Source organism: Prionailurus bengalensis, chromosome B3, assembly GCF_016509475.1.
Source record: "Prionailurus bengalensis isolate Pbe53 chromosome B3, Fcat_Pben_1.1_paternal_pri, whole genome shotgun sequence".
Classification (NCBI taxonomy): Eukaryota; Metazoa; Chordata; class Mammalia; order Carnivora; family Felidae; genus Prionailurus; species Prionailurus bengalensis.
In genome coordinates this window covers 130,713,578-130,737,907 of record NC_057355.1, presented here as the reverse complement: position 1 = coordinate 130,737,907, position 24,330 = coordinate 130,713,578, and the positions used below count along the sequence as shown (strand labels likewise).

The window sequence follows — 24,330 nt, the reverse complement described above, 5'->3', positions numbered from 1 at the left end:
TTATTTCACTTAGCATCACACTCTCCAGTTCCATCCATATTGCTACAAAGGGCCATATTTCATTCTTTCTCATTGCCACGTAGTACTCCATTGTGTATATAAACCACAATTTCTTTATCCATTCATCAGTTGATGGACATTTAGGCTCTTTCCATAATTTGGCTATTGTTGAGAGTGCTGCTATAAACATTGGGGTACAATTGCCCCTATGCATCAGCACTCCTGTATCCCTTGGGTAAATTCCTAGCAGTGCTATTGCTGGGTCATAGGGTAGGTCTATTTTTAATTTTTTGAGGAACCTCCACGCTGTTTTCCAGAGTGGCTGCACCAATTTGCATTCCCACCAACAGTGCAAGAGGGTTCCCATTTCTCCACATCCTCACCAGCATCTATTCAACATTGATTGTTGAATGACTTAATGAAAAGGCTTCCCAAGTATTTCTATTCAAGGTAATCTATTCTTTTTTTTTTTTTTCAGTTCTGGAAAAAATTAGTGGCAATGAGGTATCTCTCATTTTATGTATTATTGCTGTCTAACTTTGCACAGTCCTCAGGCAGTCCTAAGGCAGTAATTTGCATAAAAAACATATTCAATGTATATGACTAAGCTGGAAACTTGATTCAGATATCAAGTCTAATAAGTCAAGAGATTAGTGTGAGAAATGATGTAGAGGCATTACCATAAATGGACATGGGACCAATGATGGCCTACAACAACTGTTAAGACATAACTACTAACTTGTGGGAAAAAAAATGAATTCTTCCAGAAAATCAGGATGTTAGCCAAACAAGAAACATTATGGTTGTCAATACCTGCCTCCTTATGGTGGTAACTATTTAGGGAACTCTGTATGTTTTATAAAACACTATTCAATGTTCTATTAAAGAATATCTTGATTAAACTGATGTAATTAAATTTCAGGGCCTGCAAAGATGAAGACCACTTTAATGCTAGCCTGAAAAACTGAGTCACAGCTAGATTGCAACTTCCAGGGTGAAATCCTTTAAGATATGAAATTCTCAGATTATTTTAGTTTCCCTTCTAAAATTCTAGCATTTTAAATACTATAAGTACCAAAGAATCTTCTCTCAATGCTTAATTATTGGAATGCTTTTCCTTACTCTACTTAATATTCTTTTATTTTCAGCCATAATAAATACTAAGGTAATATAATTCCTGCTGAAAATAAATTGAACATAACTAAAAATTGAAGCACCTGTTCACAATTTATATTTATTAAGGGCTTAAGAGAGAACATTATGGCCAACCTCTCGTTTCTTGGGGGCATTGATTGCCCAGAAATTCAGACTTTCCTCTAAATTCATCTATTTCTGGATGGAAAATAAATATTTTTTCATCAGCTGTGGAGAGTCTTTCAAGAAGATAATTCCATCAGAAATTCATCAACTAGGAGGTTAACAGTGGTTCTCATTAAGTGTTCTTCTCATTTCTCTTTGCTCACTTGTAAGAATTTCTTCCATATATATGCTCCAGAATGGAACTGCCATAACAATGTGCGTCTAGTTCATTCTCATCAAATTTCTCTTGGTCTGTATCAATCAGCTAAACATCTTCATTGAAAAGTTAAAAGCTATCAATTTAGAACTTCTTTGTTTTCCAACCATCAAATTTACAATCCTGCTTGTTTCTGAACTCATAATTTTCACTTCTTCTACTAACCTTAAGAAATTATCTCTATCTGCTCTGAAGACAACTCCTCCATCCATTCTCTAGATTCCAATTCCATCCTATCTATCTATCTATCTATCTATCTATCTATCCATTCATCCATCCATCTGTATTGTCTATATTTTTTATCTTAGAATAAATGTTGCTGTCTCCAATAATAACCCACATCATCATCATCATCATCATTATCATTATCATCAATAATTTATCTATTTGTATATTTATTAAGGAATAGGCTCATCTTCATCTTTGAACTCTTCGTGTTTTCTCTCTGCATTTAAACACATTTGAAAATTTTATTGCACAATTTATTCGTTCCCTCTTTACCGCTGGGTATCTTCTTTAAGTCATAATTAAGCTCAGGTTTCTAGGATAGAAGACCTAAAATAAGAGTGGTTTGCCAGAAATGCACTCCTGTCTTTTGAGATGGAATCTGAAATCCAGGGCTGGCATTGCAGCTCAATGATTTGGTAACAAACCAAGTCCTTACAATTCACTGCAGTGACATCAACAAGGTGGAGCCCTTATCAACTTGGCTAAAAATAGCAGCTGAAGCTTCAGTCATTGTGTTTCATTCCAGGGGGAAGGAAGACAGGACACAAGAGGAGGACACCAGTCAGTGTTTGGCAGCACTCCTTTAAGAAGACTTCCTGCCCATCTAACACATCCTCTTGTAACTCAAGGGCCAGATGCTAGTTACTAAGGTGAAGAGGGCGATGGAGAAGGTACTGTATCCCAAGTAACCATGGGATCTGCCAAATTTCAGGGGTCAATTTCTCAAGAAGAATAAAAGCTATGAAGGTGACACCACGGCTTCCCTCCCACACTTCTCCAAACCTATTTTTTATCTCACCCTCCCAACTCTGCTCTCTGATCTGGCATCCGTTTCCACTCCTCTATTAAAACATATTACAAAGGTCAGCAATTACTCTCAGTTGAATTGTCAATGACCATATGCACCCTTTCTCTCCTCACCCAACTAGTGCTCCCAGTAGATACAAGATAGTTGTCAATAAGCTCCTTTCTGGGAGAGTTTCTTTTATGACTCATGGAAGAAGATATTCCCCAGCTATACATGCCTCTTATTTCTAAGTTACCTAATAGATAGGGTCGTCTTTCTCCATCCAGCCTTTAAATATTAGAATTTCTCAGAGATAAGCTGTGGGCGCTCTCCTTACTCTATACCTCTCCAAGTAATTTATGTGGTAATAAGTATCATCTTCAAAGTCTTCAAATTTATATCTGGTAGCTTCCCAGACATTATAACTTAACTTTCAGAGACACCTCAGACCAGACCTTCTGAGAACATCCTTCCTTGACCACACTCAACTCTACCTAAATTAGATTTCCCCATTATAATTTCCCATGGTCTTGTGTTTTTCCTTTAAATACACATTTATTTATGCATTTCTTTATTTGATATTTGTCTTGTTTCTGTCAGCATTAAACTCAAAATGCAGGGACAAGGTCTGGTGTGCAATGTTATTTAATAAGTATTTGTTGAATGATGAACTGATTTAACCAGTGACATAGAGCAAATATCACGATGGGCATCTGCAGAAAGTACACAGGGCACACATGTCAGAGGAACTATTTAAAGTTCAAGCACAGGAAATTATGCCATAGAGGAAGGCATGAGACACACAGCAAGACAGGAAAACACTATCATAAAAGAAAAATAAATAACCTTCTCCAGAGAATGGAATGAAATGTGTCCAGTAAAATACCACAGGAAACAGAGACTCTAAGAAAGGGCTTTTACAAAGATGTGCAGGCTGGGCAGTGAAGTTCTCCTAAGCAGATGCTGTGGTAAAGCAGAGAGTATAACCACTTCATTGATTTGAGTGAGAATAGAAGGGGTGATAAATAAGACAGCTGACAGGGATAACAGCAGAACCACCTCCACCTAGAGCCCTCGACCACCTCACCGTCGGAGGAGAGAGTTGGCTGGTCACAGCTGTAGAACATGTTTCTGAGTCGCCATAGGATTCACTGATAAACTGAAGTCATGGTTTCTGCATCGTATGATTTTTCACTCTTGATAACCATGAAAATGACTTTTTATTTCAAACCCCAATACAATGACATTTATGACTTCGTGCCTTTTCCTAGGCACTGTCGTAAGTGCTTTGTTTGCATTGGTTTACTTAATCCTCATAGTAACTTCATGGGGAAAGTACTATTATTCTTTCCATTTTACAGATGTGAAACAGAGGCATGAAACTTAAGTAATTTGCTTTTGGTCCCACAAGTGATAAAAGGAGAAACTGTATTTGAATACTAGCTGCCTGATTCCAGTAACTGGCCACTTATCACACTATCCTGTCTTTTATTTAAAGAAAATATTTGAGGGTGCCTGAGTGGCTCAGTCAGTTGAGCATCTGACTCTTCATTTTGTCTCAGGTCATGATCCCATGGTTGGTGAGATGGAGCCCCGCATCCGGCTTTGCGTTGATAACACAGAGCCTGCTTGCAATTCTCTCTCTCCCTCTCTCTGCCCCTCCTCTGCTTGTTCTCTCTCTCTCTCTCTCTCTCTCTCTGTCTCTCAAAATAAATAAACATTTAAAAAATAAAAATAAAGAAAATCTTTCAGAGTGAGTAATATTAAAAATATATACAAATATTGGATGACACTGATGAACAATCCAGGCAAGTAACAAACTCATCTAATCACACGTTGTTCACCTGAACAGTTACAGAAGATGCACAGTGAAGTGCCATTTCTTTTTATCTTCTAGCTACTCAACTCCTGTCTGTATAATAGTAAACTTAACAAATAATCATTTAAATAAAGCTAAATATTTGAACAACATCCCAGTCAGACAACAATCAGCATCGAGTTCATTAGAATGCCAGAACTTTAAAGGCTGCTTAGGGAAATAATGCAGATCTCACTTGACTTACAATGGGGTGATGTCCTGATAAACCCATCATAAGTTTAAAATATAAGTAAAAAATATATTTAATACACCTAATCTACTGGACATCACAGCTTAGCCTAGCCTACCTTAAATGTGCTCAGAGCACTTATTTCAGCTTACATTGGGCAAAATCATCTAACATGAAAACTACTTTATAGTAAAAGTGTTGAATACTTCATGAAATTTATTAACTGCTGTCACTGAAAGTGAAAAACAGAATAGTTGAATGGGTACAGAATGGTTAAGTATATCGGTTATTTATCCTTGGTGATTGCACAGCTGATGGGGAGATGCCACTACCCAGCATCACTAGAGATAAAATAACAGGTTCCTTTTGCTTTTGTTTGCAGGTGTTTAAAACCATTTATTACCAAAGACTTAATGAATTTTAGTTTCTCCAGTGATAATTAGGCTGACCATATGCTGGGGGTATTTGTTCGTTTAGTTAAACTGCCTTCAGTGGAAGGGAATATCAGCATGACTCAAAGACATGGTCACAGCTGGGCAGAGGACACTGTCCACTGTCTTATCATGTCAAGAGACTGGATTTTTCTCTCCACCCCTCTTCTCCATCATTTTCTAGTATCTGTAAAGAAGAAATGTTGGTAATATGGCATTTATGATCATTTGATGTTCAAATATTCAAAAGTTAACATTAATGTTTCTAATCAGCTGGGAGATTTCTTCTTCTCCTTCTTTTTTTTTTTTAGTTGTGAGATTTTATTAATCCGTATAATATCCTTGTGAAAGAATTAGAAAAATGAGGCAACTTGAAATTTGAATTGTGTCTGTGTCTCCCACAGCACAATGGTTCATGAAGACATGAACCTGGTCACCATTGGAGCCCCAGCATGTACTCAAAATGTCAAAGGTTGCCAGTGAATATTTACTGAACTTGAACTAAACCCAATTAAAACAAAACAAGAAAGATCTTAAAAACCCTAACATTTTCCCCTTTTCAAAACTGAGGGCGAAATATATAATTTTTAAACTGAAAGGCATTTCAAATAAAATTAAGATAAAGTTAGTGGCACGGATGTCAAGATGGCATTAAAAAAAATCAAACTAAAGAGGGATCTTGAAAACCATACTTTGAATTTCTTACGTCACAGAGGAATCAGAAAAGCAAAGAGGAAAGCGACGTGTTGAGAAAATACACAAATAGGTGGGCCAGAAGAGGGATTACAAATCTACATGCTTTTTGTATTCAACATGTCATCAAATGTATGCAGTCCTTTGAGCTTCACATAAATTTAGTTTTATTCACAGTATTAAGATGAGAGTCACATATTCTATCTGATTTACCTGGAGAGAGTAGGTGAGAGGTCCATATATTTCCTACATGCCTCTGACTTTGAGCTCTGCATATATTAAGTTAATTCCACTTACAGATCACCTCACCCTCCTACATGACTGACCTGTTCAAATCCAGTTGGGTCAGCTATGGAAATTTGTCTTTGTTTGATTTCTCCAATCCCTTTCTTCTCCACCCACTTTGTCTTCTCATCCTTAATTCCTATTTATTTATTATGCAGAAGAGTTTATGCATCTATTTTTTTTTTACAGGTGAAGCCTGTTACCCCACTCTCCTCCATCTGCAAACATTCAGCTAGGCATTTTCAAAATAGAAGTTTTTGATGGTTTTTTTTTCTAAAAAGTAACCGTTATTCAAGCTCATAAAAGGATAAATTTCCATCTAGATTCCATTTCCTCAAATTGTTGCCAAAAATAGAGTTATGCAATCTACAAAAGAAAGTTCCAGAAATGAAAACCTCTACTGTGAAAATCTCTCCTCGTCAGAAATCTAATGGATTTGGCAATCACACAAGGGTCTTATGCTTTTTCCTCAAGGATAGAGATTTACAGCCCTTTATCAAGTTCCGCATTGTTTCTGTACATGTTCTATGGTATTTATGCTTGATTTTTCAAAATGCAATTCTTATGGTTATAAAATTCAAATGACATACAATGATATTCGTGAATATGAAAGCTCACAACACTTCTCTATCCAGACTCACCACATTGCAAGACTGCAAGAGGCATAACCTATAAAAGACAAAGTAAGTGGAATCACCTTAGGATACAAATTCACCCTCCAGTTGTCTGTGCCTTCATGCCTGACTCCACTTCCTAGAGGAAACTGCTATTTTTAAATCAACTTTTAAAAGTATAATTTTTGAACAACAAACTAAGACCATTGAAAATGTACCTTTTAATAATTTTTGACAAAGGCATACAGTCGTGAAATCATCATCCCATTCAAGATACAGAGCACTTTTTTTTCCCCCCAGAAGTTTCGACCTGCTATTTTTCAGACAGTCCCTCCTATAACCATGAGCCCGAGTTCAACCACTAATCTGCTTTCTGTCACTTATGATTTTTCCCGTTCTGGAAATTCACATAAATGAACTCAGGACATGTGGATGTTTTGAGTCTAGCTTTGTTATTTGTCATTTTATTATTGAATTATATATATTGTTGATTCATACATTCTGGAAAAATTCTTTATCATAAATGAGCACTGTCAAATGCTTTTCCTTCATTTATTGATATACTCTAATTATTTTTTTCTTTTTTAGCCTATTCACTTTGTAACATGCACTGATTGATACCCAGATATTAAGCAAAATTGGATTCCTGAAATAAGTCCCATTTAGTCATAATGTGTAATTCCTTTTATGTAGTGTTGGATATCATTTTCTAAAGTTTTGATAAGGGTTTACATATCTATGTTTATGAGAAATTTTGGTATAGAGTATGCTTTTCTTGTAATCTTATAATGTAGTCTTTGTATCAGAAGAACCCTGACCTCAGAAAATAAGTTGAGAAGTGTTTCTTACTCTAAATAATTTTTTGTAGTTTTGGTATTATTTTTCCCAAAAATATTCAATAGATTTTGCCCTTGCAAATATCTGGGCTTAGAATTCTTTGAACCTAAGATTTTTAACTTTTAATTTATTTAATAGATATAAAGCTATGGTAGGCAGAATAATGGCCTCTCAAAGATGTCTACATCCTAATTTCTGGAGCATGTGAATATGTTATTTTATATGGGAAAGGAGAATTAAGATAGCAATTATTAATTAACTGATTTTAAAATAGGAGATTATCCTCATTTTGTGCTTAGGTCAAATGTAATCATCAGATTTCTAAACACAGAAGAGGAAGGTAGAAAAGACAGTCTCAGAATGATGCAGTTTGGGGAAAACTCAACTGCTGTTGATGACTTAGAGAGCAGATAGAGGAGCATGAACTAAGGAATTCAGGTGTCCTCTGGAAGACAGAAAAAAGTAGGAAACTGTTCCTTCCCTAGAGCCTCTCAAAGAGAGGCAGCGTTGTTGACACTTTGGTTTCAGTCAGTGAAATCCATTTTGGACTTCTGACTTCCAGAACTATCAGATAATCAATTTGTATTGTTTTAAGTTATGGGGTATGTGGTGATTTGTTATACCAGCAATAGAAAACTAATGTAAGAGTTCTTGATATGTTCTATTCTCACTTGAGTTTTGGTAAGTGTGCCTTTCCAACAATTATTCATTCTGTCTATGTTGTCAAATTCATTGTGTAAATCTATTTATAGTATCTATTTATGAATTTTAATGACTATGGATACATAATGGTGTATCTTCTTCATTCCTAATGTTGGTATTTTGTGTTCCCCCTCTTTCTTGAACAGCCAAGCTAGAAGTTTATACATCTATTTTTAGAGTTTTCAAAGAACCACTTTTGTTTTTATTGATTTTTTTCCATTGCATGTTTTTCTTCCTGTTTCATTAGTTCCTTTCTTCCTTTCATCTGAATTTAACTTGTTCTTTATTTTCACTTCCAAAACGAAAGCTTGGATCTTCAACTTTATAGTATTATTCTTCCCCATGTAAGAATTTGAAGTTATACATTTTCTTCTAAAGCTTCATTTTAGTGGCATCCCACTAGTTTTGATGTTTTGTGTTTTCATTAACATTCAGGTAAAAATGTTTACGAATTGCCACATGTTATTTAGGAATGAGTTAATGAGTGCCTACCTATTTGGTTCTTTTTAAGATATTTTATGATTTCTAATGTAATTTCACTGTGATCAGAAAACATGCTCTAACATTTTGATCTTTTGAAATGAAATCTATTAAGACTTGTTTTATAGCCCATAACATGACCTCTCTTAATGAATTTCTATATGGGCTTGAAATAACCGTTCTTTTTGCAGTTATTGAGTGTGGTGTTCTGTAAATGAAAATTAGGTTAAGGGAGTTGGTACATCCTGACTGATTATTTTTCTAGTTAACCTATTCATTACTGAATGAGGGGAATTAGTCTCCAACTATAATTGTGAATTCATATATATTTTAATTTAGTTTTGACGGTTTGGACTATTATTTTTGAGGCTTTTTTATTAGGTTCATATATATTTATAATTATTATACTTTCAGAATATACTGATTCTTTTACCATTATTATATATTATTATTTACTTTTTTGTAGGCAGTGCTCCTTGTCTTAAAGTTGACTTTTTGTGATATTGACATAGTTACCTTACTTTCTTTCTTTTTTCATAAATGATTTTTTTAAAGTTTATTTATTACTTATTTTGAGACACACACACACACACACACACACACACAGGAGTGGCAAAGAGAGACGTAGAGAGACAGAATCCCACACTGTCAGCAGAGGGCCTGATGCGGGGCTCGAACTCATGAACCTTGAGATCATGACCTGAGCTGGAGTCAGACGCTTAACTGACTGAGCCATCCAGGCACCTCAGTTATCCTACTTTCTTAAGCACACTGTTGTCTGCATTCCATATCATTTTTCCATTCTTTTATTCTAATCGTTTCATATCTATGTATCTGAAGTGCATCTCTTGTCAATTGCATAACATTTGTCTTCTTTTTTTTTCTTTTTTAATTCCATTTTGGGGATCTCATCCTGAATAATTAGGAATAAAGTTTATTTAGGTCTTCTAACTTGCTGTTGGCTTTGCATTTGTCTCATCTTATTTTTCATTTGTTCTAGTTCCTACTGGAATTCTTTGGGTTGCTTCTTTGGATTGGTAAATATTTTTGGTATTTCATCTTAATTATCAGATTTCTAGTTATATTATTATAATTTAGTGGTTCTTCTAGGAATTACAATATGCATCCCTAACTTATCCTAATTGAAGTGTCTTAAATGAGGAAAGAACTATGAATTTGTATTTGTATGTGCACCTAATTTATTTTTGTGACTTTCTTGAAGTCTAAAATAAAGTTGATATTAAAGAACTATAGTCAAAAATATGAAATAAAATCTAATCCAAATTCACGTATATGTAATATATAACAAATTTCAGAAGTAAACAATGATAAATACAAAATTCAGAGAAATGATACATAGCATTGCTGTTTTAGCAACTGAGAAATATGTTCAAAATACAAATATTAGAATCGATACAAAGTATTGAATGTGTATCTACTGTCAGCTATGGCCAGAAACCCTATATTTGATAGAGAAACACTGTCCATAAACAATGTAAAGAGCCACAAGGATCAAAATCAATATTCTAATAAGATAATTATAAAAAGCCTATATTTAAATAGGAATTTTAAGGTAACACACAACTGATGGTTTCGAATAAATATTTGATCATTTTTGAATAAAACACTAACACCTGATATAGACTTCTTTTTTAGATTAAAAAGAAGGAAACAATACCATGTGTTTTAATTAAAGCCCTTGATTCTTTCTTCATTCATTAGTCTAAGAATATAAACATGAAAATAGTTATTTCCACTCTTGAATTGCTTACCCATGGGTATTACTTACCCATGCACATATAATTATTCATTTACATAATTTGTAAAAACTTACTTAAAATGCCTTAATTTTTATTTTATTCTGACATTATGGAAATATAAACATACCACTTTAGTTTGTAATAACTCAGAAAACAAAAACTTTTGCGAATCCTAATTAAAAATTTAAACTCACATTCAATTTAAAAGAGGTGGCTTTAGTAAATGCTTCTGACAAACTAACGAGGGAGAAAAAACAATATTTTATATTCACAAAATTACTACAGTTATAGATAATGAGAAGAAAGATTTAATGAGCAAATATATGTGAGGTCACTTTTTAAAAAGGCAAAAATTTAAAGTGTTATGCTGTCTTGTCATTCCAAATAAAATAAGTGGGATAATTCTTTTCCTACATGAATGTTTTTACTTCAGTTTTTATATGTACCTTGTGAGTTAGACAGGCGGTTGTTACTACCCTTACTTTATAGATCAGGAAACTAAGATGAGAAAACTATATATATATATATATATATATATATATACACACACATATATATATATATATACATTGTTTTAATCTTTATTTAAAAAAATTTTAACATTTATTTCTGAGACAGAGAGAGACAGAGCATGAACGGGGAGGGGCAGAGAGAGAGGGAGACACAGAGTCCGAGGGAGGCTCCAGGCTCTGAGCTGCCAACACAGAGCTCCATGCGGGGCTCGCAGTCACCAACTGTGAGATCATGACTTGAGCCAAAGTTGGACGCTTAACTGGCTGAGCCACCCAGGCGTCCCGAGAAATATACAATCATACAATTAATAGTCTGTAGAGTTACGTTCAATTCCAGATGTTTGACTCCAAGTTCACTGCTTTTTTAACTGCTTCATGAAGCTTCAACAAAAACATAAATTCTCTTGATTTTGACTTTAACCTCACCCAGTAAATTGAAGAACTCTTTTTTAGAATCTAAAGTCTGCAACAATCTCATTAACCAACTCTGCAAGATAGAAAAGCTCCAGGATAGTTCTCATGCTGATCAGAAACACTTCTACCAAAATAAAAAGCATCAAAAACCAGCAGAGGAAAGGCAGAAAAGGGGAAGACTAGACAAAAGCCAAAAGAGAAAGAGTACTACCTGGGGAGGATTTTGAAGATCAAGCTCAATGCTGGTGGGAGGTTGGGTACGCACAGGAATTACATAACTGGTGCTGCCCACACACTGTCCCTGCTGCTAAGTTAAAAATAAAAAAACACGCTTGGTAGTTGGGAGATAGCATTGATTATAATTGGCACATTTGATGTATGTTGACACTGTACCCAATGGAAGTAAATGTCTACAGGGGTAGGATGAAGTAGGGGAAGAGGAAGGAGAATGAAGGGGTTATATTTCTAAAGTCTATTTGTTTTCTTCACATAGGGTGGAGGAAGCCAAAAGGTCACGGATCAAGGTCTTGGGGTAGCCTGTAATTTAATTAAGATCAAATTACACATTTTCATTACCTGGTACCAAAGAAGCCAATGTGTTAATGCTTGTCTGGTATTCAGTACACAATTCAGGGTTTCTGTTCTTGGCTTCAGCTGGTCTCCCGTTTGAAGTAGGCATTTGAAGACTTCATGTTAATCAAATTTTCCCATTCTTGATGATTTAAAAATATAAATGTGCAAGTCTGTAAAATACAGAGTGGGAGAGAGTTAAAACTTCATTTTTATACAGTACAGTGCAGTTTTAATTGTAAATCGGCTTTCTAATTTTATATTTTGGAAAGAAAAAAAAAGGTGGGGTTAACATATATTGAGTATTATGTCATCAAACATTTGGAAAAAAACTTGAGAGGCATATTTTTCATTTAAATGATGTGACAAACATCATCAGTACACAGGTGAGAAAACTATCTGAATGAATAAGCTAAGGTTCACATCCTAAAGGCATCTGTTTTCAAAACCCATACTCCTTCTAAACCATAGCCACTCTGTTTCCCTGTCTTCCACCTCCACCTACTAAATGATAATTAGCATTTGTGAATGACACACTCTTTGTCTTTCCTTGATAAAATAAAGTCCTGTTAATGTCCACCAACAACTGAATCAGATTATATCTGGGTGAGCTATGGAAAGAAGGACAAGAAATCTTAAAGGATAAACACTGTCTTCTCAACAGCAACTGCACAACCAAATGCATCCATTTATTTGGCATTTAATCAAGCATTCTTTGAAAAGAGACAAGGGGCGCCTGGGTGGCTCCGTCGGTTGGGTCTCCGACTGCCTCTAGATGGCTCAGTTGGTTAAGCGTCCGACTTCGGCTCAGGTCATGATCTCACAGTTTGTGAGTTCGAGCCCCGCATCCGGCTCTGTGCTGACAGCTCAGAGCCTGGAGCTTACTTTGGAGTCTGTGTCTCCCCTCTCTCTGCCCCTCCCCTGCTCACGCTCTGTCTCACTGTCTCTCAATAATACATAAGTGTTAATAAAAAAAAAAAGAAAAGAGACAAAATTACTTTACTGGGGTCAAATGATTATATATAAAATATTATGATTATATATAAAATAATGTATATAATTTATATATTTTATTATATACATTATATATAATTTATATATATGTATGTTGTATATATATGTATGTGTATATATGTATGCATATATGTATATATATGTTGTTATATATATTATATATAATTTATATATATGTATGTTGTATATATATGTATATGTATATATGTATGCATATATGTATATATGTATATATGTATATATGTATATATATGTATGTATGTATATATTATTTATATATAATATATATAATAAAATAATCATAAAATGCAGATCATAAAATCCTTGATTTCTCACAGAGGCTTAGACCATAAACCCAGAGGCTTTTCCGTGGTTATTCCAAGTTTTATTCTCCATTTCAACTCTAACATAAAAGCTATTGTTCTACTCTGAGTTTACAGTTTTTGTTTGTTTTTGAAAGATAAATGGTCAAACACCCCGCAAATCAATGGGGATTAGCAGTTGAGACTGTCAAAACTGGTTCAGCCTGAAGGAAAAAAAAACAGAAAACAAAAAACAAAAACTAGATTGTTATATAATACTACATTCAGTGGTGAAATCCTGATAAACCGGATAAAGATTCACAATGAAGGGTCAAATGATAAATTTAATAGAAGAGAATGCAGTATAACACCTTTGTGATATAAAGGTGAGGACAGACTTTCTAAGTAAAACCTACAAAACATTGAACTATAGGGAATTCATTTACAGTTCAAAATAAAGGATTTCTTTTAACAAAGGACAGCATAAATAGAGGCAAGAATCATCACAAGAGCTGATACCTATATAGTGCTTACTGTGTGCCAAGAACCTTTTCTATCATTATGCCCATTTTGCTGATGAATCAAACAGAATAATAACAACAAAAGAGATAAAGTAACTTGTCCAAGATCATGTGGCTAGTAAAATAAGGAGTCTATGTTCTTTACCATGATTTCTTATAGTCTCCTATTGGCTGATGGGAGACACATTTGCAATATCCAAAACCATTGAGGGCTGGCTACGTAGAATATACAGAGAACACCCGCAAATTACAACAACTACAACAAAGACTAATATTCCAAGGGATATAAGAGAAAGGATTCTATTAAAGCAGTTTACAAAACTGAAACCATCTAAACAGCAATGGATTCTCAATCACATCAGTAAACACAGAAGTATAAATTAAAGCAAGAAGATATCACTTTCTAAAACTGGCAAATTTCAGAAAGATGAATGAGTCGAGTTGATGGAGATGGTGAAATATAAAACACTCCTGCATTGTTGGTGGCTACGGCCCTTCCAGACAGTTGTGGGACAGCAGCATTAGGTCAGTTAAGATACTTGTTTCTGCCTGGGTACATATTCCAAAGAAATGCTCACGTAGGTTCTTCAGGGGGTGTGTGTAGATGTTAACCACTGTGGGAGGTGGAGTTGGATCTAATGTAATGTCTATTATCAAGGATGTATATTAGTAAATTGCGGGAGATGCATATACAGAAGATAATAAAGCAAAGAACCACGTAGTCCTCGTAAAGGCACATGGATGGATCTAAAGAAGGAAGCAGTGCAGACAAAAAAAAAATGTAAGGAAGAGATGACATCTCTAATGGAATACTATACGTATAAGTCAAAATCATATGTACCCCAAACAAAAATAGACACTTCAAAAAAGCATATAGCAACAAAATACTTCTGGAAAGTAAATACTGAATAAGAATAGGAAATAATGCAGCTAAAGGGAAGTGAAATGTTCAAATAGTCAAAAGATGGGCACTGCACACACCAGTGATGATAATTTTACACTAAATGAGAGGTACAACTGTTTCAAACAACTGCATCAGAAATCCAAATGGAAAAGAAAAAAAAAACAAAACAATGACATTTTTGTTTCGATTTAATATTAAATGAATAATGCTTATTAATCATCTACTTCATTTTTTTAAAAAAAAATGTTTATTTATTTATTTTGAGAGAGAGAGAGAGAGCACATGCCCATGAGTGAAGGGGGTACAGAGAGCAAGGGAGAGAGAATCTCAAGCAGGCTCCATGCTCAGTGCAGCGTCCCGTGTGGAGCCACTCGCATGTACCCCAGGCACTCTACAGGGGGCTCGAACCCGGGAACCATGAGAGCATTACCTGAGCTGAAGTCGGACGCTTAACCGATTGAGCCACCCAGGCGCCCCTATCACCTACTTCATTTTGAATTACTGAAGTAGGCAGTTACATATATTCTATTCTATATTCTTTCCCTCACAAATGCCTGTAATATAAATATTAAATGCCATTTACAGAGGAGAGGAACTTGCATCTAAGATATGATGTGGCCTGCTAGGAAGAGGCAAAACTGGAGGGTAATCCCACGTCCCTTATCTGTTTCAAAAGATTTTAATCATTTCACTCTATTTATCTAATATGTTCAAAAGAATTTCCCAGAGGCTTATATCCAGATTTCTATAAATACAGAGAAAACCAAGGTTTCATTAATACAGGTCTTCCTAAAACTTTTAATTCCCCAATATTGACAGTGGTCGCATTTGTTTGAAGGAAAAACAGCACCACACACATACAAGCACCATTTAGCCAGTCTGAGAGAAAGGGTGGAAACAAAATAAAACAAACAACAACAACAACAAAAACCTTTTTTCTTTCTTTCTGATAGCTCCTATTTTAGACCTTCTTGAAACTAGCGTTTTCCCTGCCCTCAGAGGAAATATTGCTTGGGTCTCGTACTCTATGTACACTTTTAGGAAATAAAAAGTTACCTGGTCAGTTATACTCAAAAAGAATCAGTTCAGTTATTAAATAGCCGATGTAATAATTCAATGTAATAATCAAAATAATCCAACTTCTTTTAAATTGGAGCTCTTTCCTGCCCCCAGTGTGGTTCTACGTTGGGCTGGCTACCTAACCTGGGATTTTATGATTGGCTTTTTCATTCTTTCTCCTGTTTTGCGTTTCTACCCAACTTCATCGGTTTAGGAGAGGGGGGTAAGAAGGACAGCTAAAGGAAGCAGGAAATATTTGTAATAATCCAGGTGAAACATGCTGGCAGTGGTTACCACCCTGGTCAAGTTACCGTTAGTGTCTCCTGAATTATTTATGATACTAATCTTCTCCCTCCACTCCTTTTCTTATTTTCTGCTCTCAGCATAGAACAAGCCTGATCCATTTCTAACAAGTTGGGTCGTGCTACTCATTTGCTCAAAATCAATCCCCCAACGCTCAGTGTAAAAGTCAAATCTTTGCACGTCCCTACATAATATGGACACAGCCCTCCCCCATCTTACCTCCTGTAGACACAGCCTCTATTCCTTCATTCTTTGTAAGCTTTGCAGCCATAAGTGATTTTCCTTGAACACAGCCTTTCAGGTTTAATCCAAACAAGACCTTGGGCACATTATCAATAAGAGATCAGTTACCTCCCAAACCACCCTCTCTACTCCTATTACCACAGCTAGCCTTCAGCCAGCCTCTCACCCTTTTGATTTTTTTGTCCTTTGTCCCCATGCTCCAAAGGAAACATGTTAAGCTTTTTGACTGGATCTGTTTGAAACTCCTCTCCTCTCATGCTTAAAGTGAATGGGATGCAATACCAACTCATCCCTTATGGTGGGGGTGGGGTGGGGGGAATAACTCAAGTAGCAGCATATTCTCAATAATATTTTCTACCATGATGAAAGTATTGGGTAATTAAAGATTTCTTAAATATGCCTTCGGGATTTGAATGATGACACAGGGAATATAATATAGGCTTGCAAATGATAGCTTACACATTAGTATTCAATCTGATTGTTTATTCTTTTCATAAATATTTATATAGCACCCACTGCAATCCCAGTCCCATCCTGGAAGCTGATGATCTGTTATGGAAAAACATCTGAGGAGACTCATATTTTAGTTGGAGGTAGATCGGAAATAAGCAAGTCAACCAGTAAGTGAAGAAAAGCCTCGTAGATATGACCAGAACTTTGAAGAAAATCAAGTGAGGTGAGTTGGGAAAGAATAGCAGGGCATACTTATAATGGAAAGTTCATAGAATTTCTCTTTGAGAATGTGTTCTTTGAAATGAAAACTGAATTTAAGGCATTTCACATCTTTTACAAATTGGACAGCAACACAGAGAAGAATGAAACTGGACCACTTTCTCATACCATACACAAAAATGAATTCAAAATGGATACATATGTTTAAAATTAGAACATGCTCATACTGTATTTAGGAATACATTGTGTTTAAATTATTACTGTACACATTAAATATGCATACATACATATACATGTATTTACCTACATACACAGATATATATATACTCGTACAAATGTTTCCATATATATTAATTTATCTTCATACAAAATGTACATGGTATGAATAATGTATACAACTATATTTATATTATATATATTACATAAAATTTTATAAATAAAATATACCAGGAATGTGTTTTCTACTATGAATATATTTCCATGATTTATTGTGTTAAATTGACCTCTTTTTTTTTTCCCTACTATTATCAATAGATGAGGTTTCTAATAAATCAGCACTTCTACAGATTAATGGTATGAAAGACTTCTTAAAATACATAGATGTATGTTATAATTTTAAGATCCCTTTTTATTTCTACGGTCATATTTAAAATAAATAAATAAGTAAATTACTGGCTTCAAATTTTCTGTTTCCTTATTTATAGTATTATGGATTTAAATGCCTTTTGTGGCACAGATACATACTTAAGGATCTAGAGGAGTCTAATTTACAGCGTAAGTTATTTTATTTTTATTTTTTAAGTTTATTTATTTATTTTGAGAGAAAGAGAGAAAGCTAGGGAGAGGAAGTGGGGGAGGAGCAGAGAGAGAGGGGAGAGAGAAAATCCCAAGCAGGCTCTACACTGTCAGCACAGAGCCAGACGCGGGGCTCGAACCCACGAATTGTGAGATCATGACCTGAGCTGAAATCAAGAGTCAGATGCTTAACTGGCGCCACCCAGGAGCCCCTACAGTGTAAATTATTTTAGTTGAAATATAGGTTCTATATTTTAATGGCAGGGAAACTGATGTTCTGATTCCAAGGTTCTTCTGTAATTCATTTCCAATGCCTTTTTACCAGTAAGAATTTTTTTTTCTCAGCTTTTATCTTCTATTTTTTGTATCCCTGCCCCCAACCTCTTCATCACTAAGACCAGGAAACTTCTAAGTTGAAAATTATTTCATTCACTGTCTTAAGCTTCCCATGAATGTATTTTCATTTTCTGTTTACTTTTTTCCATATATAATAAGTGCCATTTAAAGATGCTATACTTTTCCATTCTAGTACTCACAAATGATTTAAGAGTTGGACTTTATTTTTTGTCCTTCAGTAAATTTTAGAAAGAAAAAGAATATAATGCACAAACATCATTCATCCACATAATAAATTATGAATTCACACATCCTTGAAAAATGTTTGGTTTCTCACAAAAACAAATGTGTGCATTCACACCCATTATAGAGAGTAACACATAGCTATATCTCTTATGAAAGGATCTTTATGTACTTTACAGAATTTATGAAGAAAGGTCCTTTTAAGCACCACTGAATGATACCATCTGTGGTTGAAAATACAACAGGTATTCAGTGCTGTGTCACAGAGAAAAGGGGAAAATGAGTTACAACTCTTAAGTGTCTTGCAGCCCTTGTTAGTTAGAATGACTAGAAACTTTTTTTAACCAAGGAATTCATAGTCATTCTAAAACACAAATGTGAAGCAAGGAAATTTATTCATAATATCACTGCACAAAGATTACCATTTTTGTTTTCTGTTTTCTACATAAAATGCTTAGTATCCTGCTTGGTATATTATAATCATTCATTAAAAGACAATTATTTAATAATAATTTTAATAATATTTTCAGTAGATTAATATATATCAAGTCAAATGTTTCTTAAGATAATTTCTTTCCCTGTTTTGCCATAAATAAATCAGTCATCTTACATTTTTGTTGACCTCTGGCATTCCCTTTAATCTTTACATATTTATTACTAACAAGAATAAAGATGAGGAATAGTTAGCATTAAGTATGCATTAGAGCTAAAATTAATATCATACATTTATGGTAGCATGTACTGTATATAACAAAAAACTTTCAGGTAGGTACTGATATAGAAACTGAAACAGAGGTTAAGAACTTAACTCAAGGTCATGCAAAAGGTAAGAAAGGAGACAGAATCCAAACCTAAGTAACTACTCCAGACCCTACAGTTCCTGATACTATAAGGAATTACATGTTTTTATTGATGACAGTAGATATCTCCACCTATACACCTGAGGAGATATATCACTGCAATGAATCAGAAGCCAGAGGACGAGGGGCGCCTTGTTGGCTCAGTCAGTTAAGTGTCTGACTTCAATTCAGGTCATGCTCTCATGGTTAGTGGGTTCGAGCCCCGCATTGGACTCTGTGCTGACAGCTCAGAGCCTGGAGCCTGGTTTGGATTCAGTGTCTTCTGCTCTCTCTGCCCCTACCCCGCTAGCACTCTGTCTCTTTCTGTCTCAAAAATAAACATTAAAAAAATTAAAAAAAAAAAGAAGCCCCAGGACTGATTGAGCAGTGATCCATAACTCAAACTATTAAGAGTGCATGGGTAAGAGTGCATGGGTCTCTGAGTGACCCCTCATAGGAGAGACTTGAAAGCCTGAAAGGTGTCTTCACTTCTTCACTACTCAATACTTTTAGGAAGTTGCAGGCAGAGGAAACAGAGGAAGTGAATTGTGATTGTAAAACGTGTCCTAGAGAGTAAATATACATCAACTAAAGACAGTCTTATAAACACATCCCTTTGCTCACAAATTGCTTATCCCACATATTAGTGTAAATCTTTAGATCAATAAAATGTGATATGCTGTAATCTAGATTTTTCTCTGCCTTCGCTAGTTTACCGCAGGATATCAGGGCGGCCATAACTACCAGAGGAAGAGGTTTTGCCCCAGATCCCATAACCAATCCTGGCACAAACAGCTTGGGCAATGAAATTCCCAAGGCTCTGAATTCCTCTCTGGAAAAGTGATGAGAATGCTTGCCATATAATAATTATATAATATGTTAGGAAAGACGTGTTGATGCTGAATTATTGTTAGAAACCTTTAAATATCCTATTTTACTTGAAAATACATTTCTGACACTTACCAAAGTGATGCATTCTTCAAGCCTCAGTTGAAACCCTTTCTCCTTGTGTAACATTTTAGTTTATTCCAAGCCTCAAAAATTTCTCCTTACCCCACTCTTGTGACACTGGGTAATGTATATTCAACTGTTAATTGTGGCCTTTCTTCTCCCAATCCTTGTGTTTTGTTGAATTTAAAATTACCTCATGCATTGCCATTTAACTGGGTAGAATTTCACTTTGCCTTCCCACCTTCATGATAGGTATGTAAATAACAAAAACTGTGTTATACTTGTTTTTACACCAACATTATCTCTCCAAGGGTAGGAACTCAGTATATAAATACATGAATGGATACGCTGATGTCATCAATTGATGAAAATATAACTCTTTTACATTGCAAATAAATTTGTAAATTGTTTCTCATCTCATAAGATTCTTGTGAGGAGACACTTTTATATCTAGGCATGTTAGCAGTATTTGATAAGATGTAACTTTTAATTTTAGTGGATAATTTAATATTTCATAAATACAAAATGTTTTGAAAATATATTTATGAAGAAAAATCACTTTCACTAAAGCAAAGTTGTTTGATCTTTTTTTCCAAGTTTCATTATACTTCAATTTGACATCGATTGATAGGGAACATGCCATGAAAAAGTGACAAAAATTCTATACAAATGTTACCTTGGGAGGTTTCTAGGTAACGTATAGCATAGGGAATATGGTCAATAATATTGTAATAGTTTGTATGATGACAGATGGTAATTAGATTTATGGGAATCATTTCGTGATGTATAAAAATATTGAATCACTACAATATACACATGAAAGTAGTAAGATATTGTATACTAATAATACTTCAATAAAATTTTTTTAAAAACTAGGGATACTTTATTTGCAATAAACAAACAAATAAAGCAAAATGGAGCGTGGTGGATGGAAGTTTCCTCTCTAGATTAAGTGGATAAGATTGTATCTAGGGTGACCTTGATTTCACTGTCAAATTTTATTTACTCTTAAAATCAAAAAGATACTTAAAAATTTTTTAAATGTATATTTATTTTTGAGAGAGAGAGGCAGACTGCAAGCAGGTGGGAGCAAAGAGAGAGGGAGACACAGAATCTGAAGCCAGGCTCTGAGCTGTCAGCACAGAGCCCAGCAGGGGCTTGACCCCATGAACCATGAGATCATGACCTCAGCTGAAGTCAGATGCTCAACCAACTGAGCCACCCAGGCACCCCAAAAAGATACTTTTGTCTTCAGAAATAATTTACAATTTATCCTATGTGAAGTTAAAAAACAAACAAACAAACAAACAAAAACACCGGCAGAGGAGAAAATCTAAAAGTGGAAACTCAAGACAAAATGAAACAAAACACTGATAGAGATTGATAGAATCTTGTGGATGAGATAGGAAGGCTGATTCCTTACCCTTCAGTTACCACAAATTTGATGCAGAGATGTCAAACATTCTTACTTCTATAACTGTAACCTTTTGGTAACTTCAAGTCCTTTTAGATTTTTGCTTATCCTCACACTGAATAAAACAAATCATCTAAATACTTTAACATACTAAACCCCAGGAATGAAGCAAGCACTACGGAAGGTGAATCAATTCCTGAAAGTCACTTGGGATGCTAAAGGGATGCTAAAGGCAGTAGTACAGCATGATGACTTGGGCACTGTCGTAGGGACTGATACACAAGCAATTATTAGCCTCAGACCCTCAGTTTCCACTGTGCCACTCTTGGAGTATACTGGGATTCAGTGATCTGATAGGCTATTGCTGAAGTAAGATATGAAGTAAGATAGAAGGTGTGTATCTAATACAAGGACTATTACATCCTTATCAAGGATATAAGGATCAAGGTTCTTATCACGGACCACAGTACATCAGTGTTTATAGCATAAATAATTGCTTTATTTTTATTTTTTAAAGTAAACTCTGTGCCCAATGTAGGCTTTGAACTCATGAGCTCCAAGATCAAGAATTGTATACTCTATGAAATGAGCCAGCCAGGCAATCCTAATGCATATTTCCTTTATTTTTAATTTTTAAGTAAGTGTTGAGCCAACAGGTTCAGCTTTCAAACACAATAAAAAAGATGGTCATATTTGTAAAAAAAAAAAAGAATAAAGTTATTATCACTCTCAACAGCCTTCCTTTGATTCATTAATACTGAGTTCATTTTGTTTTCTGTTGTTTCCCTTTTTGATCACTCTGGGCATGTTCTTTTTCTTATTCAATTTTTAACTGATTTAGTTCTAGTTCTGTTACTTAAAATTATATGTAAACACCACAGAAAGGCACAAAGGAACTTTCATGGGGATGGAAACATTCTATACCTTGATTGTGGTGCTGGTGACATGATTTTGAATATTTGTGAAAATACATTAAACTGTTCACCTTAAAAGGCAAATTTTATTGTACTTTAGTTATGCTTGAGTAAGCCTGACTGTAAAAAATAAAATAAAATAAAATAAAATAAAATAAAATAAAATAAAATAAAATAAAATAATAAAATAAAATAAAATAAAATAATAAAATAAATAAAATAAAATAAAATAAAATAAAATAAAATAAAATAAAATAAAATAAAATAAAATAGCAAAGCTGATGTCCAAGAAATTACTGCCTGTTTCTTCTAGGAGTTTTATGGTTTCAGGTCTCACATTTTAGGTCCTTAATCCATTTTGCGTTTATTTCTGGGTATGGTGTAAGAAAGTGGCCCATTTTCTTTTCTTTTTATTTTAGAAAGAGAAAGAGCACAGAAGCAGGGGAGAGGGGAAGAGGGAGAGAGAGACAGGATCTTAAGCAGGCTCCATGCTCATCACAGAGCCTGACTCAGGGCTTGATCCCACGACCCTGGGATCATGACCTGAGCAAAAATCCAGAGTTAGATGCTTAACGGACTGAGCCACCATGTACCCTTAAAGTGGTCCATTTTCACTCTTCTGCATGCAGCTGCCCAGTTTTCCCAGAACCATTTGTTGAAGAGACTGTCCTTTCTCAATTATATATTCTTGTCTCCTTTGTCTTAGATAATTGGCCATGTAAATGGGAGTTTATTTCTGGTCTCTCTATTCTATCAATCTGTATATCTATTTTTGTGCCAGTACCAAACTGTTTTGATTACTATAGCTTTGTAATATGTCTTGAAATCTGGAATTGCAACACCTCTAGTTTTGCTCTTCTGTTTCAAAGAAGCAATTCAGGGTCTTTTGTGTTTCCATGAACATTTTAGTGTTATTTGTTGAGTTTTGACAGGTATTACATTGAATATATAGGCTGCTTTGGGTAGTACTGACACTTTAACAATATTAATACTTTCAATCCATAAGCATAAACTATCTTTCCATTTGTTTGCGTTGTCTTCAATTTCTTTCATCAGTGTTTTATAATTGTCAGAATATAGATCTTTCATAACTTTGGTGAAATTCATTCCTAGACATTTTATTCTTTTTGGTGCAGTTGTAATGGAAGTGTTTTCTTAATATCCCTTTCTGCTACTTTGTTATGAATGTATAGAAACACAACCAATTACTGAATATTAATTTTATATCCTGCAACTTTACTGAATTTATTTATTATCTCTAATTTTTTTTGGTGGAGTTGACGGTTTTCTAAGCATAGTATCATTATCTGCAACAATGACAGTTTAATTTCTTCCTTACCAACATGTATGTTTTTTTATTTTGTATTTAATAAATATGCCTTCTATTTCATATTTAATAGAGTGGCAAGAATGAGCATCCTTCTCTTGTTCTTGATCTTAGACTTTTTCAGCATTGAGCATGTTACCTGTGGGTTTTTTCAAAAATGGTTTTTATTATGTTGAGGTATATTCTCTCTAAACCCACATTGTTGAGAGCTTTTTTCATGAAGCACTGTTGAATTTTGTCAAATGCTTTTTCTGCATCACATACTTCTTAATTCTTCCTTTTGTTGATGTGATGTATCATGATAATTGATATATAAATATTGAACTATCCCTGAATCCCCAGTGTCAATCCCACTTGTTAGTGGTGAATGATCTTTCAGTGTATTGTTGATTGCAGTTTGCTAACATTTTGTTGAGTTTTTTCATGTATGTTCATCAGGGATATTGGCCTGTAGTCTTTTTCTTTCTCTCTCTCTGTCTCTTGTAGTGCCTTTTCCTTGTTAATGTATCAAATTAATGGTGGTTTCATAGAACAAATCTGGACATTTTCCTACATCTTCTATATTTTGGAATGTTTGGGGAGATGTTAGGTATTAATTCTTCTTTAATTTTTTGGC

General features: G+C 34.6%; 1 long non-coding RNA gene across 1 annotated transcript in view; it reads right to left on the bottom strand.

Moving 5' to 3' along the window:
- Nucleotides 1–11,632: 11,632 nt before the first annotated feature.
- The window catches only part of LOC122467977, a 122,335-nt gene continuing 109,637 nt past the window's right edge, over nt 11,633–24,330 (bottom strand). The window contains exon 4 of the long non-coding RNA XR_006293118.1: nt 11,633–12,050. This is a non-coding gene — a long non-coding RNA (uncharacterized LOC122467977). The remainder of the gene's footprint in view (nt 12,051–24,330) is intronic.